This window comes from Myodes glareolus, chromosome 27 (genome assembly GCF_982192425.1).
Source record: "Myodes glareolus chromosome 27, mMyoGla1.1, whole genome shotgun sequence".
Taxonomy (NCBI): Eukaryota; Metazoa; Chordata; class Mammalia; order Rodentia; family Cricetidae; genus Myodes; species Myodes glareolus.
The window spans coordinates 1,366,664-1,380,522 of NC_142052.1; the positions used below are offsets into that span (position 1 = coordinate 1,366,664).

Consider the following 13,859-nt stretch of genomic DNA (forward strand, 5'->3'; position numbering starts at 1 on the left):
CCAAGGCAACGAGAGACCTGGTCTCAAGCAAAATGTGGAAGGTACCTAAGAAATAACACTGAAGTTTGTATTCCTACATCACCATGATAGACATGTGTGTATGCATCTGCACACATATGTGTAACCCCCAACCACATACACACACAGAAATAAATCAGTAAATAAAAGACGGTTTAGAAGAATAGTATTTCTCTTCAAAGAACCAAATCCAGAGTTGACTCTGAGGTTTTGTTCCTCTCTTTAAGGTATTTGTTTTATATATGGTTTTAACTCTTTTTTATTATTCATTTTTTTTTAAAAAAAAAGAAAACAAACTATCTTTTGATGTGGGAGTTGGTGTATGCTGTGAATATGTTTTATTGCCATTGGTTAATAAAGAAGCTGCTTTATACCAATGACTAAGCAGAATGTAGCCAGGCTGGAATATATATTCCAGAGAGAGAGAGAGAGAGAAAGAGAGAGAGAGAGAGAGAGAGAGAGAGAGAGAGAGAGAGAGAGAGAGTAGGCGAAGTCAGTAGTGAGAAGCCAGGTAGTCACCAGAGGAGAAAGACATAAGGTGCTAGCTGAAACCTTGCCAGTAGGACATGAACCTCGTGATAAAATATAAAATAGAAATGGGTTAATGTAAGATATAAGTTAGCCAGAAATATGCTTAAGCTATTGGCCAAACAGTATTGCAAATAATATAGTTTCTGCCTGATTATCTTGAGTAACAAAATGGGAAACAAATGGGCAGTCTCTGCCAACAGATTGGCACACCAACGTGTTCCAGCTAAATCCACATAAAACCTGAGAGAGCTAAAAAAGGAAAAAGGAAAATTCAAAATGTCATTATTTTTTTACCGCTGAGTAGTACTCTAACGTGTATATATTCCACACTTTCTTTATCCATTCTGCCATTGAGGGGCATCTAGGTTGTTTCCAGGATCTGGCAATTAGAAATAGTGCTGCTATGAACATAGTTGAACAAATAAATGCTTTTGTAGTATGATTGGGCATCTCTTAGGTATATTCCCAAGAGTAGTATTGCTTTATCCTGAGGTAGATTGATTCCCAATTTCCTGAGAAACCACCACACTGATTTCCAAAGTGGTTGCACAAGTTTGCATTCCCACCAGCAATGGATGAGTGTTCCCAATTTTGCAAGCAAATGGATGGAAATGGAAAACACTATCCCGAGTGAGATAACCCAGACCCAAAAAGATGAATATGATATGTACTCACTCATTAGTGGACTCTAGTCATAAACAAAGGACATTAAGCCTATAGTTCGCAAGCCTAGAGAAGCCAAATAACAAGGCGAACCCAAAGAAAAACATATATAGATCCTCCTGGAAATTGGAAGCAAGCAAGATTGCCGGACAAAAGTTGGGAGCATGGGGGTGGGGGTAGGGGTAGGGGTGGGGTTGGGGGAAGGGGAGAGGGAGAGAGAGAAGGGATAAAGGAAAGACTGGAGAGAGCTTGGGGGAGTGGGAGGGTGGAGATGGAGGAAGGGCAGATATAGGAGCAGGGAAGAAGTTATCTACATTAAGGGAGTCATTTTACGGTTGGCAAGAGACTTGGCTCTAGAGGGGTTTCCAGGTGTCCTCTGGGATGTCCCAAGCTATGTTCTTGGGCAGCAGAGTAGAGGATGCCTGAACTGGCCTTGCCCCACTATCACACTGATGAATATCACCATAGAAACTTTGTCTAACGATGAATGGAGATAGAGACAGAAACTCTCATCAGAGCAACGGACTGAGCTCCCAAGGTCCAAATGAAGAGCAGAAGGAGGGAGAAGATGAGGAAGGAAGTCAGGACTACCAGGGGTTGGTCCACCCACTGAGACAGTGTGCCTGATCTAATGGGAACTCACCAAATCCAGCTTGACCAGGACGGAATGAGCATGCGATCAAACCGGACTCTCTGAATGTGACTGGAAATGGGGGCTGACTGAGAAGCCATTGATAAAGGCACTGAGACCTGTTTCTACTGCATGTACTGGCTTTTTGGGACCCTAGTCTATTTGGATGCACACCTTCCTAGACCTGGATGGAGGGGAGAGGGCCTTGGACTTCCCACAGGGCAGGATTCCCTGCCCTCTCTTAAGGAGGGAGGGGGAGGGAGGAGGGTGAATGGGGGAGCAGGAGGGGAATGGGAGGAGGGGAGGAAGTGTAAATTTTTGAATGGAAAAATAAATAAATAAAAAAACAAAACAAAAAATTTTAAAAAAGGAAAAAGGAATTCTAGACACAAAAGAACAGAGTTCAGCACAGCTTCTTGGTAGCAGGCAATTTTTTTTTTTTTTGGATGGGCTCTGTTTACTGGTGGTGATCAGAACACCACAGCTCCTTTAAGAGAGGTCTTCCTGACTCCGTTTTGGCAGCAAAAACTGCATAGCTCCTTTAAGAAGATTCCTGGTTCATGCTAGTTGAACAAACAGTTCTGGTTCTTTCGGGAGGCCGAGCACTTACATGGGATTTGTGAACAGTGTGTTACAAATTGCTTAATGGCATGACATAGAGGTGATGCATACCTGGAACTGGGGCAGTGTGCATGGCTCTGCCGTGTTGGACTGGGAGGAGACAAAAGGCAAAGCAGCCTTAGTCCTAACCATGCTGCTTAGAACTTTGAGAAGTGGTCCTGGACAGTATGACCCAATGGTTCTCTGGATTTCCTCAGTGTCTGTTGATATGTCCCTCTTTTCAGTTCTGATTTTGTAAATTTGGATGTTCTCTCTCTGCCTTTTGATTAGTTTGGATAAGGGTTTATCTGTGTTGATTTTCTCAAACAACCAGCTCTTTATTTAATTGATTCTTTGTATTGTTTTCTCTGTTTCCATTTTATTGATTCCAGCCCTCAATTTGATAATTTCCTGTCATCTATTCCTTCTAGGTGAGTCTGGTTCTTTTTGTTCTAGAGCTTTCAGGTGTGCTGTTAAGTCACTAGTGTGAGATTTCTCCATTTTCTTTATGTAGGCACTTAGTGCCATGAACTTTCCTCTTAGCACTGCTTTCATTGTGTCCCATAGATTTGGGTATATTGTGCCTTTATTTTCTTTGAATTCTAGGAAGTCTTTCATTTCTTTCTTTATTTCTTCCTTGACTCAGGCATGATTCAAGTGAGCACTGTTCAATTTCCATGAGTTTGTAGGCTTTCTACAATTAGTGTTGTTGTTAAATTTGAACTTTAAACTATGGTGATCTGATAAGACACAGTGGGATATTCCTATTTTTTTTTGTTGTATTTGTTGAGGTTTGCTTTGTTACCGAGTATTTGGTCAATTTTAGAGAAGGCTCCATGAGGTGCTGAGAAGAAAGCATATTCTTTTGTGTTTGGGTGAAATGTTCTCTAGATGTCTGTTAAGTTCATTTGAGTCATGAAATCTGTTAGTTTCCTTATTTTTCTGTTAAGCATCTGTCTGGGTGACCTGTCCATTGATGAGAGTGGAGTGTTGAAGTCTCTTGCTAGTAGTGTGTGGGGTTTCATGTGCGATTTAAGCTTCAGTAATGTTTCTGTTATATATGTTGATGTTCTTGTATTTGAAACATAGATGTTCAGGATAAACTTCATCTTGATGAATTGTTCCTGTGATGAGTATAAAGTGTCCTTCTCTATCTCTTCTGATTGATTTTAGTTTGAAATCAACTTTGTTAGATATTAGGATAGCTACACGCACATGTTTCTTAGGTCTATTTGATTGGAAAATCTTTTCCCGACCCTTAACTCTGAGGTAGTGTCTATCTTTGAGGCTGAGGTGTGTTTCTGGTACACAGCAGAAGTTTGGATCCTGCTTTTGTATCCATTCTCTTAGCCTATGTCTTTTTTATAGGTTGAGTTCATTGATATTAAGAGATATTAATGACCAGTGATTTTTAGTTCTTGTTTATTTTTTGGTGATAGTGTTTGTGTGCTTCCCTTCTTTCAGGTTTGTTGGTATGAGGTTATCTGTTGCCTGTGTTTCTGTGGGTGCAGTTAGCTTCCTTGGGGTGAGTTTTCCTTCTAGTACATTGTGCAGGGCTGAATTTGTGGATAGGTATCAATTAACTCTGGTTTTGTCATGGAATATCTTGTTTTCTCCATCGATGATGATTGAAAGCTTTACTGGGTATAGTAGTCTGGATGTGCATCTGTGGTCTCTTAGTGTCTGCAGCACATCTGTCTAGGACCTTCTGGATTTCATGATTTCCACTGAGAAAGACTATCAGGTGTAATTCTGATACCTTTAGACGTTACTTGACATTTTTTCTTTGCAGGTCTTAATATTCTTTCTCTATTCTGTATGTTTAGTGTTTTGATTATTATATGGCAAGGGAACTTTTTAAATTCCAGTCTATTTGGTGTTCTGTAAATTTCTTGTACCTTCAGAGAGATATCCTTCTTTAGGTTGGGGAAGTTTTCTTCTACGACTTTGTTGAATATATTTTCTGTGCCTTTGAACTGGAGTTCTTCTCTTTCTGTCCCTATTATTCTTAGGTTTGTTCTTTTCATGGTGTCCCATGAATATTTTTTGTTAAGAATTTGTTGGATTTAATGTTTTCTTTGACCAATTAATCTCTTTCCTCTATAAATTCTTCAACGCCTGAGATTCTCTCTTTCATCTCTTGTATTCTGTTAATTATGCTTGCCTCTGCAGTTCCCTTTTTTTAACCCAGATTTTCCTTATCCAGAATTCCCTTGGTTTGTATTTTCTTTTTTGCCTCTATTTCAGTCTTCAAGTCTTGAATTGGAACTGTTTGCTTCACCTGTTTGATTATTTTTCTTGGTTTTCTTGGGTTTCTTTGAGAGATTTATTGATTTCTTCCAATTTTTGTTTATCTTTTCCTCCATTTCTTTAAGGGAGTTTTTCATGCCCTCTTGAAAGGTCTCCACCATCATCATAATGTTACATTTAAAATCATTTTCTTCTGCTTCTTATGGGTTAGGCTGATCAAGACTTCCTGTTGTATGACCACTGTGTTCTTCTGTTACCATGTTGCTTTTTAGGTTGTTGAATGAATTCTTGTATTGGTGCCTACCCATATATACCTCAAATTGGTGCCGGCAGTGTCTTTGCCTCTTGGTTCAATCTTTGCAGTGATGGTTTGTGTCTTTGGAAACTGTTCTTGGGCTGCTCTGTATTGTCACTGTCTGTGTCTCAGGGAGCCACTGAGGTCTCTCTTGACCTATTTTCTTGGTCTGCTCTCTTGGTTCACTCTCTTGGTCTACTCTGTGCAGTCACAGCCCATGCTTCTAAGTTTCTCTCTTGGTCTCTGTGTAGTCACAGCCTGTGCTTCAGGGTTTTGTTTTGTTTTGTTTTTTTGTGGGTTTTTTTTTGGTTCTCTCTATGTAGTTGCAGCCTTTTTTTCTCTCTGTTTATTTACATCCTGAGCTCATGGGTGATAGGAGGGTTTAAGGGGTGGAATGGGAGTTGTAGCTTCCAGGGTCTGATTGATGGGATAGGGGTGTTGGAGCAGCCTACCTGCAGGAAGCTTGCCTGCTGACTGGCTAGAGAAACTGAATGTGGTTTTAACTCTTAATGTGTCAATGTGTATTCCAGGTTTTCTAGGTCTCAAGAAATAAATAGGTCCAATTAGACAACCAATTTCCTGTGACTTTTTTTGAGAACTTCTAGCTTGTGAATTTTTTTTTGAGGGGATGCAGTGAACTTTATTGATGGTATTCAAGAGAGTAGGGCTCCCTAAGCCCCTCCTGCTATCTGGGGGTCTGGGATGGAAACTGTGAGGGAGAGCTCAGTGTCAAGGGTTGAGTTAGGACAGGGACTGCTCAGCAGCCGAGGGCTTCTCTCTTGCTGTGTCCTTGCTGGGGTGGGTGGTCCAGGGCGGGCTTCTTACTCCTTGGAGGCCATGTAGGCCATGAGGTCCACCACTCTGTTGCTGTAGCCGAACTCATTGTCATACCAGGAAATGAGCTTTACAAAGTTGTCATTGAGAGCAATGCCAGCCCCAGCATCAAAGGTGGAAGAGTGGGAGTCACTGTTAAAATCGCAGGAGACAACCTGGTCCTCAGTGTAGCCCAGGATGCCCTTTAGTGGGCCCTCGGATGCCTGCTTCACCACCTTCTTGATGTCGTCATACTTGGCAGCTTTCTCCAGGCGGCATGTCAGATCCACAATGGACACGTTGGGGGTAGGAACATGGAAGGCCATGCCCGTGAGCTTCCTGTTCAGCTCTGGGATGACTTTGCCCACAGTCTTGGTAGCGCCAGTGGATGCAGGGATGATGTTCTGGGCAGCGCCACGGCTGTCTCGCCACAGCTTCCCAGAGGGGCCGTCCACAGTCTTCTGGGTGGCCGTGATGGCATGGACTGTGGTCATGAGTCCTTCCACGATGCCAAAGTTGTCATGGATGACCTTGGCCAAGGGGGCTAAGCAGTTGGTGGTGCAGGAAGCATTGCTGACAATCTTGAGGGAATTGTCATACTTGTCATGGTTCACACCCATCACAAACATGGGGGCATCCGCAGAAGGGGCGGAGATGATGACCCTTTTGGCCCCACCCTTCAAGTGGGCCCCAGCCTTCTCCATGGTGGTGAAGACACCGGTCGATTCCACAACATACTCGGCACCGGCATCACCCCATTTGATGTTGGCGGGATCTCGCTACTGGAAGATGGTGATGGCCTTCTCGTTGATGACAAGCTTCCCATTCTCAGCCTTAACTGTGCCTTTGAACTTGCCATGGGTGGAGTCATACTGGAACATGTAGACCATGTAGTTGAGGTCGATGAAGGGGTCATTGATGGCAACAACGTCCACTTTGCCAGAAGTGAAGGCAGCCCTGGTAACCAGGCGTCCAATACGGCCAAATCCGTTCACTCTGACCTTCACCATCGTGTCTCTGGAACAAGGCTGGCACTGCGCGAAAAGAAGCGGCTGTCTCTAGAACAGGGAGGAGCAGAGAGCCTAGCTTGTGAATTTTAAGCTAAGAGGATTATCTCAGCTTATCAGAGTAACTGTTCAGCTGAGTACTGAACTGTTTGTGTTCAGTAACACAAACCTATGTTTGGAATTATGACAGATGTATGAGTTAAATATGGCTGTTGCTTCAATTCACTAACTTGCAGAATGCTTGTCAGACCACTGTGAATTGCAGCACTTACGTCTTCAGTTGATATTGCTGCCATCAGAAATTCCTAGGGTATGTCCTCAGCTTTCGGACCTAAGAGAGAAGACACAAAAGGAATGCTTGCTAAAACTGGAGGGCTTTGGGAATATCTCTAAAATGTCCCAATGAAGTCGTCACAGAGGGCCCTAAAAGGCATTATTGGAAAGTTGAGGAAATGGGGTGCTTCTTATATGACAGCAGAATACAAAATGTAATAAATGGATGATTAGGTTAAGGAAATGTCCATGGAAGGGGCTGATGTTGCTACATAGGATATTTTAGTTGCCTAGAGTGAAAATGGAGAAGAGATGAACCAAGTGTAATGTGGTGGGCAGAAAGCATGGTAGGTAGAATTCTGAGCAGATGCAATGATCTCAATAAACCCCAGCACTGCACCAACCAGCAGGATGCATTTCAGTGAAGAAGGAAGTTTACAGGTGTAACTAAAGCCCCTAATTCGTAACTTTGAATTAATTAAAAAAAAACAACAAAGATTATCCTAGGTGGGCATGGCCTTCACAGGTGAGTCCTGAACAGGGACTTTTCACTTTTTATGAGGGGTGAACAAGAGAGACAGCTTAATTGAGAAAGAGCTTGTTTTACAAGCTTGAGAACACAACACACAAGTAAAAGTCCAGTGTAGTATATGTTGTAACCCAGTACTGGGGTACTGGGGAGGCAGTGTCAGACAAATCTGTGGCTCTCTGCCAGTCAGCCTGCTGGTCAGCTAACCCCGGGTCCTAGTGAGAGACCCTGCCTCAAAATACAGATGGATGGTTATACACAACATTGACCACTGACTTCCATGCACACGCATATACACAAACACAGACACACACATACCTGCATCCATACACACACCTGGGGTGGGAGGAAGGATTAGTCCCATTTTATGAAGAGACAGAAAGTGACTGCATGGCAAGAATGTGCAAGTAACACATAAGATCAGAGCGTAAAGAGAAAGGGGGACAGCAGTCACCGAGCCCAAGACCATACTTTCTCCAATCAACATGCAGGATTTGGGAGCAGATCCTTCTTCAGCTGAGGCTGCAGATGAGGCTGCAACTTGTTAACATGTTTCTGGGAAAACCACCCAAGTCACAGCTGACTCATTATTCACAGAAACTGTCAAAAAAATAAATGTATGTTTTTAAAATTGTTTGTATTGAGTTATATATTTTTTATTGATTTTTGTTGAGCTCTACATTTTTCTCTGCTCCCCTCCCCTTCTATCCTCTCCCATGGTCCCTTTGATCACAATTTACTCAGGAGATCTTGTCTTTTTCTACTTCCCATGTAGATTAGATCTATGTATGTGTCTCTTAGGGTCTTCACTGTTGTCTAGGTTCTCTGGGATTGTGGTTTGTAGGCTGGTTTTCTTTGCTTTATGTCTAAAAGCCAATTATGAGTGAGTACATGTGATATTGTCTTTCTGGGTCTCCCTTACCTCACTCAATATGATATCTTCTAGATCCATCTATTTGCCAACAAAGTCTAGATGTCATTATCTTTTGCGGTGCAGAACTCCATTGTGTAAATGTACCACATTTTCTTTATTCATTCTTCAGTGGAGGTTGCTGGCTCAGGCCTGCTCTGGCAGAGGTTGCTGGCTTGGTCCCTGTCCCGCAGAGGTCTCTGGCTCAGACCTGCTCCCTTAGAGGTCCCTGACTCATGCCTGGTCCTGCAGAGGTCTCTGGCTTGATCAGCTTCCTTGGCGGTTACTCCCTTATATAAATTTACGTTTTAAACTGCTGTGTTTGTGACATTCTGTTACAGTCCTGCATTACTTAATGGCAAGTGTTCATTCTGAGAACTGCATTGCTTTGTGATTTTTGCTATTATGCAAAGTCATAGTCTATTTGCATAAATTAAGATGGGTCTAGTGTCACTAGATGATATAATATTATAGGATCATTGTTTAATGCATAGTCCATTACTAAAAATTATTGCAATGTGATATAAAAACTGTGCATACACACAAACACAAAACATACATACACACATGTAACACACACACATATATGCACACACACCTAACACACACACATACATACACACAAACACACTCACACCTAACACACACACACACACAAACACACACACATGTAGCATACACACACACACCCCTTACACTTCAATTTTCACAAAAAACAGGAAATATAAGAAGTAATTTTTTATGTTTGATAACAAAAAGCATATCTATTTTCTTTTTTAAAATTGTTTTTATTGAGCTGTACATTTCTCTCTGCTTCCCTCCCTTCCTTTCTCCTCCTTTTCTATCCTCTCCCATGATCCCCATGCTTCCAAATTACTCAGGAGATCTTGTCTTTTTCTACTTCCCATGTAGATTAGATCCATGTATGTCTCTCTCGGGGTCCTCATTGTCTAGGTTCTCTGGGATTGTGAATTATAGACTGGTTTTCTTTGCTTCATGTCTAAAAGCCACTTATGAGTCAGTACATATGATATTTGTCGTTCTGGGTCTGGGTTACCTCACTCAATGTGATGTTTTCTAGATCCATCTGTTTGCCTGCATATTTCAAAAAAAGAAAAGAAAAAGAAAAAAAGAAGAAAAAAATAATGACATCTTGAAAGCATACCTATTTCCAACCTCTTAAGCTTAGTTAAATATTCTGTAGAAGAGATACAGTATCTGGGGATAGTGAGATTCTCAATAGTCACGGCATCTACTGCCAGGCCTGATCTCTGCTTGAGTCCCCTGGTGGAACGGGAGAACTCCGTAGCTACCCTCCGATCTCTAGATGCACACTGTGGCATGCATGTACACATGTACACAAAATAAATAAATAAAATGGAAATGGGTTTAACACGATTATATTTCATTGATACAGATATGAAACTCTCAAGAATAAAGAAAACTTAATGAAAAAGACAGCTTAGAGGAATAGCCAAACACTTAGGAGTACTTGCTGCTCCTGCAGAGGGTCTGCCTTCAGAGTCCCTGCATCCAAGCTCACGAGTACCTGGAACCCCATTTACAAAAAGTTTGATGCCCTCTTCTGGTGTCCACAGGCACCAGCTATACACAGGATGTGCATATATCCATGAAACACGCACACGTACACATAAAATAAACGAATCATTTTGAAAATGAAAAACATTTGTTTCTAAAGAAAAGAAAAATCTGCTCAGCAAGTATTTAACCCAGAATGCAGAATGATTTCATGTGGGCGCTCACCAACCTTCTCAAACAGCTGCAGGCCCTGTGAATTCTCCCAGGTGCTCTACAGGCACTGAGGCTTCTTGGCATTAGGGTGTTGTCATGCACATCTTCATAAGGACTCGAAGCTGGGAAGGAATCTATCCTGATAACCCGAGGCTGTTAAAAATCTTTTGTAAAAGGACTAAACTTTAATACAACTCATTTAAAACTTACAAAAACGTTAAGAACAACCAAGAACAATTGATGGTTTTCAAGGAGGTCGTATTGGATTTCTGTTGAGCCATTTGGTGACATGTACCAGATATTCCCCCAGAACTGCTCTGGACCAGTGGATGTTATTCACTTTCAACCTTTCTGATATCTTCCTGATGTCTAATTCTTTCTCTCCTCTCTCAGGCCTGGCAAGAAAGAAAGGAAGGAAGGAAGGAAGGAAGGAAGGAAGGAAGGAAGGAAGGAAGGAAGGAAGGAAGGAAGGAAGGAAGGAAGGAAGGTCCAATAGCTTGTGTCTTGCTTCAAAGCTCTGATGAGTCCATGCCACTCTGCAGGGTAAACATTTGCACTCCCGATCAATTTTCTGACTTAGGTCCTCCCGACATCTTTACGGAGTTCTCCAAACATGAGGGCAATAAGGAGGGAAAGGCAAGGCTGGGGGGAGGGGAGCTGACCAATCGCCTCCTCGTTATACACTTGCCACCATCCTCAGGCTGAAGTACATATATGTAAGATGAGCGGCGTGTGAGCCTGTACGTGTGGCTGTCATTTTGACTTGCTTGAGCACGGGCATATGCCTCACACACGTTTTATGGGGGAATTAGATGTCACCCAAACCTTTAACCACTTAAGCAATCATCTGCTTCAACATCTTTCTTGAAACGCTATTCCAAGAAGACATTCAAGTCATTTTCTTCCTTAGCTGTTCTTCTCTGAACTTGTACAGAATTCTTTTCATTGGAAGAACGTTGTTCTTTTGTAAGCAGACCACTTCCCGGTTTAAAAGAAAAATACAGAGAACTCTGTTGCCAAGTACAGAGTTATGAAGAAAGGGAAGTACACTCTGGACACTGCATATAAACTGCTCACAAGCTGTGCCCTCAGTGTGGCATCTGTTCAATGCTTCAGCCACTTAGCAGCCCCCAAAGAGCCAGCGCACAGGCAATAGACTTTTGCACGTTCTTACCAGCATGGGCTCAGCCTCTGTGCCAATGGAGACAGAAAGGAAAGAAAAGTATTCCATTACACAGATGCATTTCTCTCAGAGACAGCTCATAAAAGGAAATGTTCATGTGGGCTGCACAATTCCCCTCTCCCACTCCACCATAAAGTGCACACGTTCTTAAAATGAAGGTGCCAAGGAGCGTTGTCTAAAGTGTGTGTGTGTGTGTGTGTGTGTGTGTGTGTGTGTGTGTGTTCTTTCTCTGGGGGAAAGCCTTCTCATCTTTGGGTTTTCACCACTCATAAATTATCGAGTTATTTCTCACTTATGGCATAAATATCAGTCTGCTTGGTGTATGTACCCACACATCAGCTGAGACTGAGGAGAGCTAAATTTACAAACATTAAATCAATCAGCAAGTGTGAATGGGTGAACAGCGTGGCACCCCGTAACTGAATAAGGCCACAGCATTCCTGTTAATCATCAGTTTTGCAACTTCCAAAGTTTTTTTTCCTTCTAGTTTTATAGTGTTGCTAGAAGCCAGATGACTAGCTTCCTTCTCTCAGAAGAAGGGAACAACTACCTCAAAATAGGAAATGAGACATTATCCCAGGAGATAATTCCAAGTGCTGCAACCATTGGAAGATATCAAGTTTGTAAAGAGGAAATGATACTTGCGGTTCATTTAACTTGTTATTAGTGAGAAGTCCTGGAACAGACAGGGCTGGCAGGTGTCTCGTGTGAAAATATCAGTTCTGCAGATGGAAAATGGGAAAATACGCAGAAACAAACAGATAAAAATACATTTCTTCTCTACTTCCTGTCCCAGGGCTCCCCTAAAACAGGCATTTCAGGACTAAGTACTGAGGACAGATTGATAATCCCCTTTCATTAGGAAGTGTCTTCCTGCAGACACTTACCCCTAGCATTGACCAGGCAGGAAGTATGGGTGGGGCAATGAGAACAGGAGAATTCTGGGAAGAGAAAAGACTCAGTCTGCAGTCATGACCCAGACACAGAGGAAGAAAGATGAGAATGCCTCGCTGATAAAAGGTACCAAGCCACATGGCTAACACAGACAAGAATTATAAGTTAATGTAGGATGTAAGAGTTAATAAGAAGCCTGAGCTAATAGACCAACCAGTTTATAATTAATGTAGGCCTCTGTGTGTTTCTTTGGGACTGAATGGGTGCAGGACTGGGCGGGACAGAAACCTCTTTTCAACATAGCATGAGAAATCATTTTATTTAACTAAAAACAAGTATCATGGCAGATAGACTGATAGCCTCAGTTGAACTGTCAATGCCCAGAACTTTTCCTAAGGACTGTGTATTGTGTGAACCACTAGCAGATGAGAGATGTTCGTGATTACAGTGACATTGTTGAGGCTGTGTCCTGGGTATTACTGTGCAAATGCAAACAAGGCCACGCATGAAGGAATCCAAGCAGCCGGGAAACACTCACAAGGTCTCTGTAAATGGCACTGGCCAGGGTAGAATGTGGAGAAATTCCACAATGAGAGAGGAGAAATGAGCCTTTAACGGGAAGATAGAGGAAATGGCCCAAAGAGGAGTGAGGATCTGGTGGGACTGGTTCATTTCCCCACATACCGACCAACTCTCCACCCCCTATTCTGAAATAAACACCATGCTGACCCCACCACTCTATCTTTCTACCACCGTTACCCTGTGTGGAGATATGTCTTTTCTACATATGGGGTGAGAATAGGCAAGAACATACAGAAATTACACAAGGAAATTTGTATCAGAAAACTAGAAAAAAATTGCACAGTCCATTTTTACAAAGGAATGGATAACGTAGTATATGAACAAGACCAGAAACTTGAAGTACGAAGTCCACAATGAGGAGACTATGTGATCCTAAATAAAAAAGAATTGATTTAGGAAAGGCAAGGACATAAAATGAGAACATGAATACCAAAATAGATTGTGCGAGTGTATAAAAATGTCAAAAATAATAAAAGCAAAACTCAGATTACATTTTCAAAGAATGATCGTGAATGTATTTAAATGCTATGCCTGTCTTTAAAGTCATGATTTGTCTCTGGAAGAATGCATTGCAGCTTCTACAACTACTGGGTCTCTAGGACTGGGAAGCAGATAAGCGAGAACTTCGTTTCTACTCCACATTTCTTTATGCCATCTTTGTCCTGGAGTGTACACCACACCTAAGTGAGTATTAAGCTGTCTGTAAATTAAGAACTACTCTTGTGTTCAATAAGGAACAATCAGAGAACAAAAAGATATTATGAAGTAAAAATGTTATTCATCAATAATAGTTTTGTTAAAGAAAATGTGCAAGGAAACAAAAATTACTACGATTTTAAAATTGATTTTTTTGAAAGACCTGTGGGCCTGGAGAGACGGCTCAGTACTTAAGAGCACTTGCTACTCTTGCAAAGGACTGGAATTTGTT

General features: G+C 41.9%; 2 pseudogenes; both read right to left on the reverse strand.

Annotated features, from left to right (window-relative positions):
• Positions 1 to 5,728: 5,728 nt before the first annotated feature.
• Positions 5,729 to 6,505, reverse strand: LOC148117578 (glyceraldehyde-3-phosphate dehydrogenase pseudogene; annotated as a pseudogene).
• A 75-nt stretch (positions 6,506 to 6,580) lies between these two features.
• On the reverse strand, positions 6,581 to 6,811 carry LOC148117579 (glyceraldehyde-3-phosphate dehydrogenase pseudogene; annotated as a pseudogene).
• Positions 6,812 to 13,859: the final 7,048 nt, after the last annotated feature.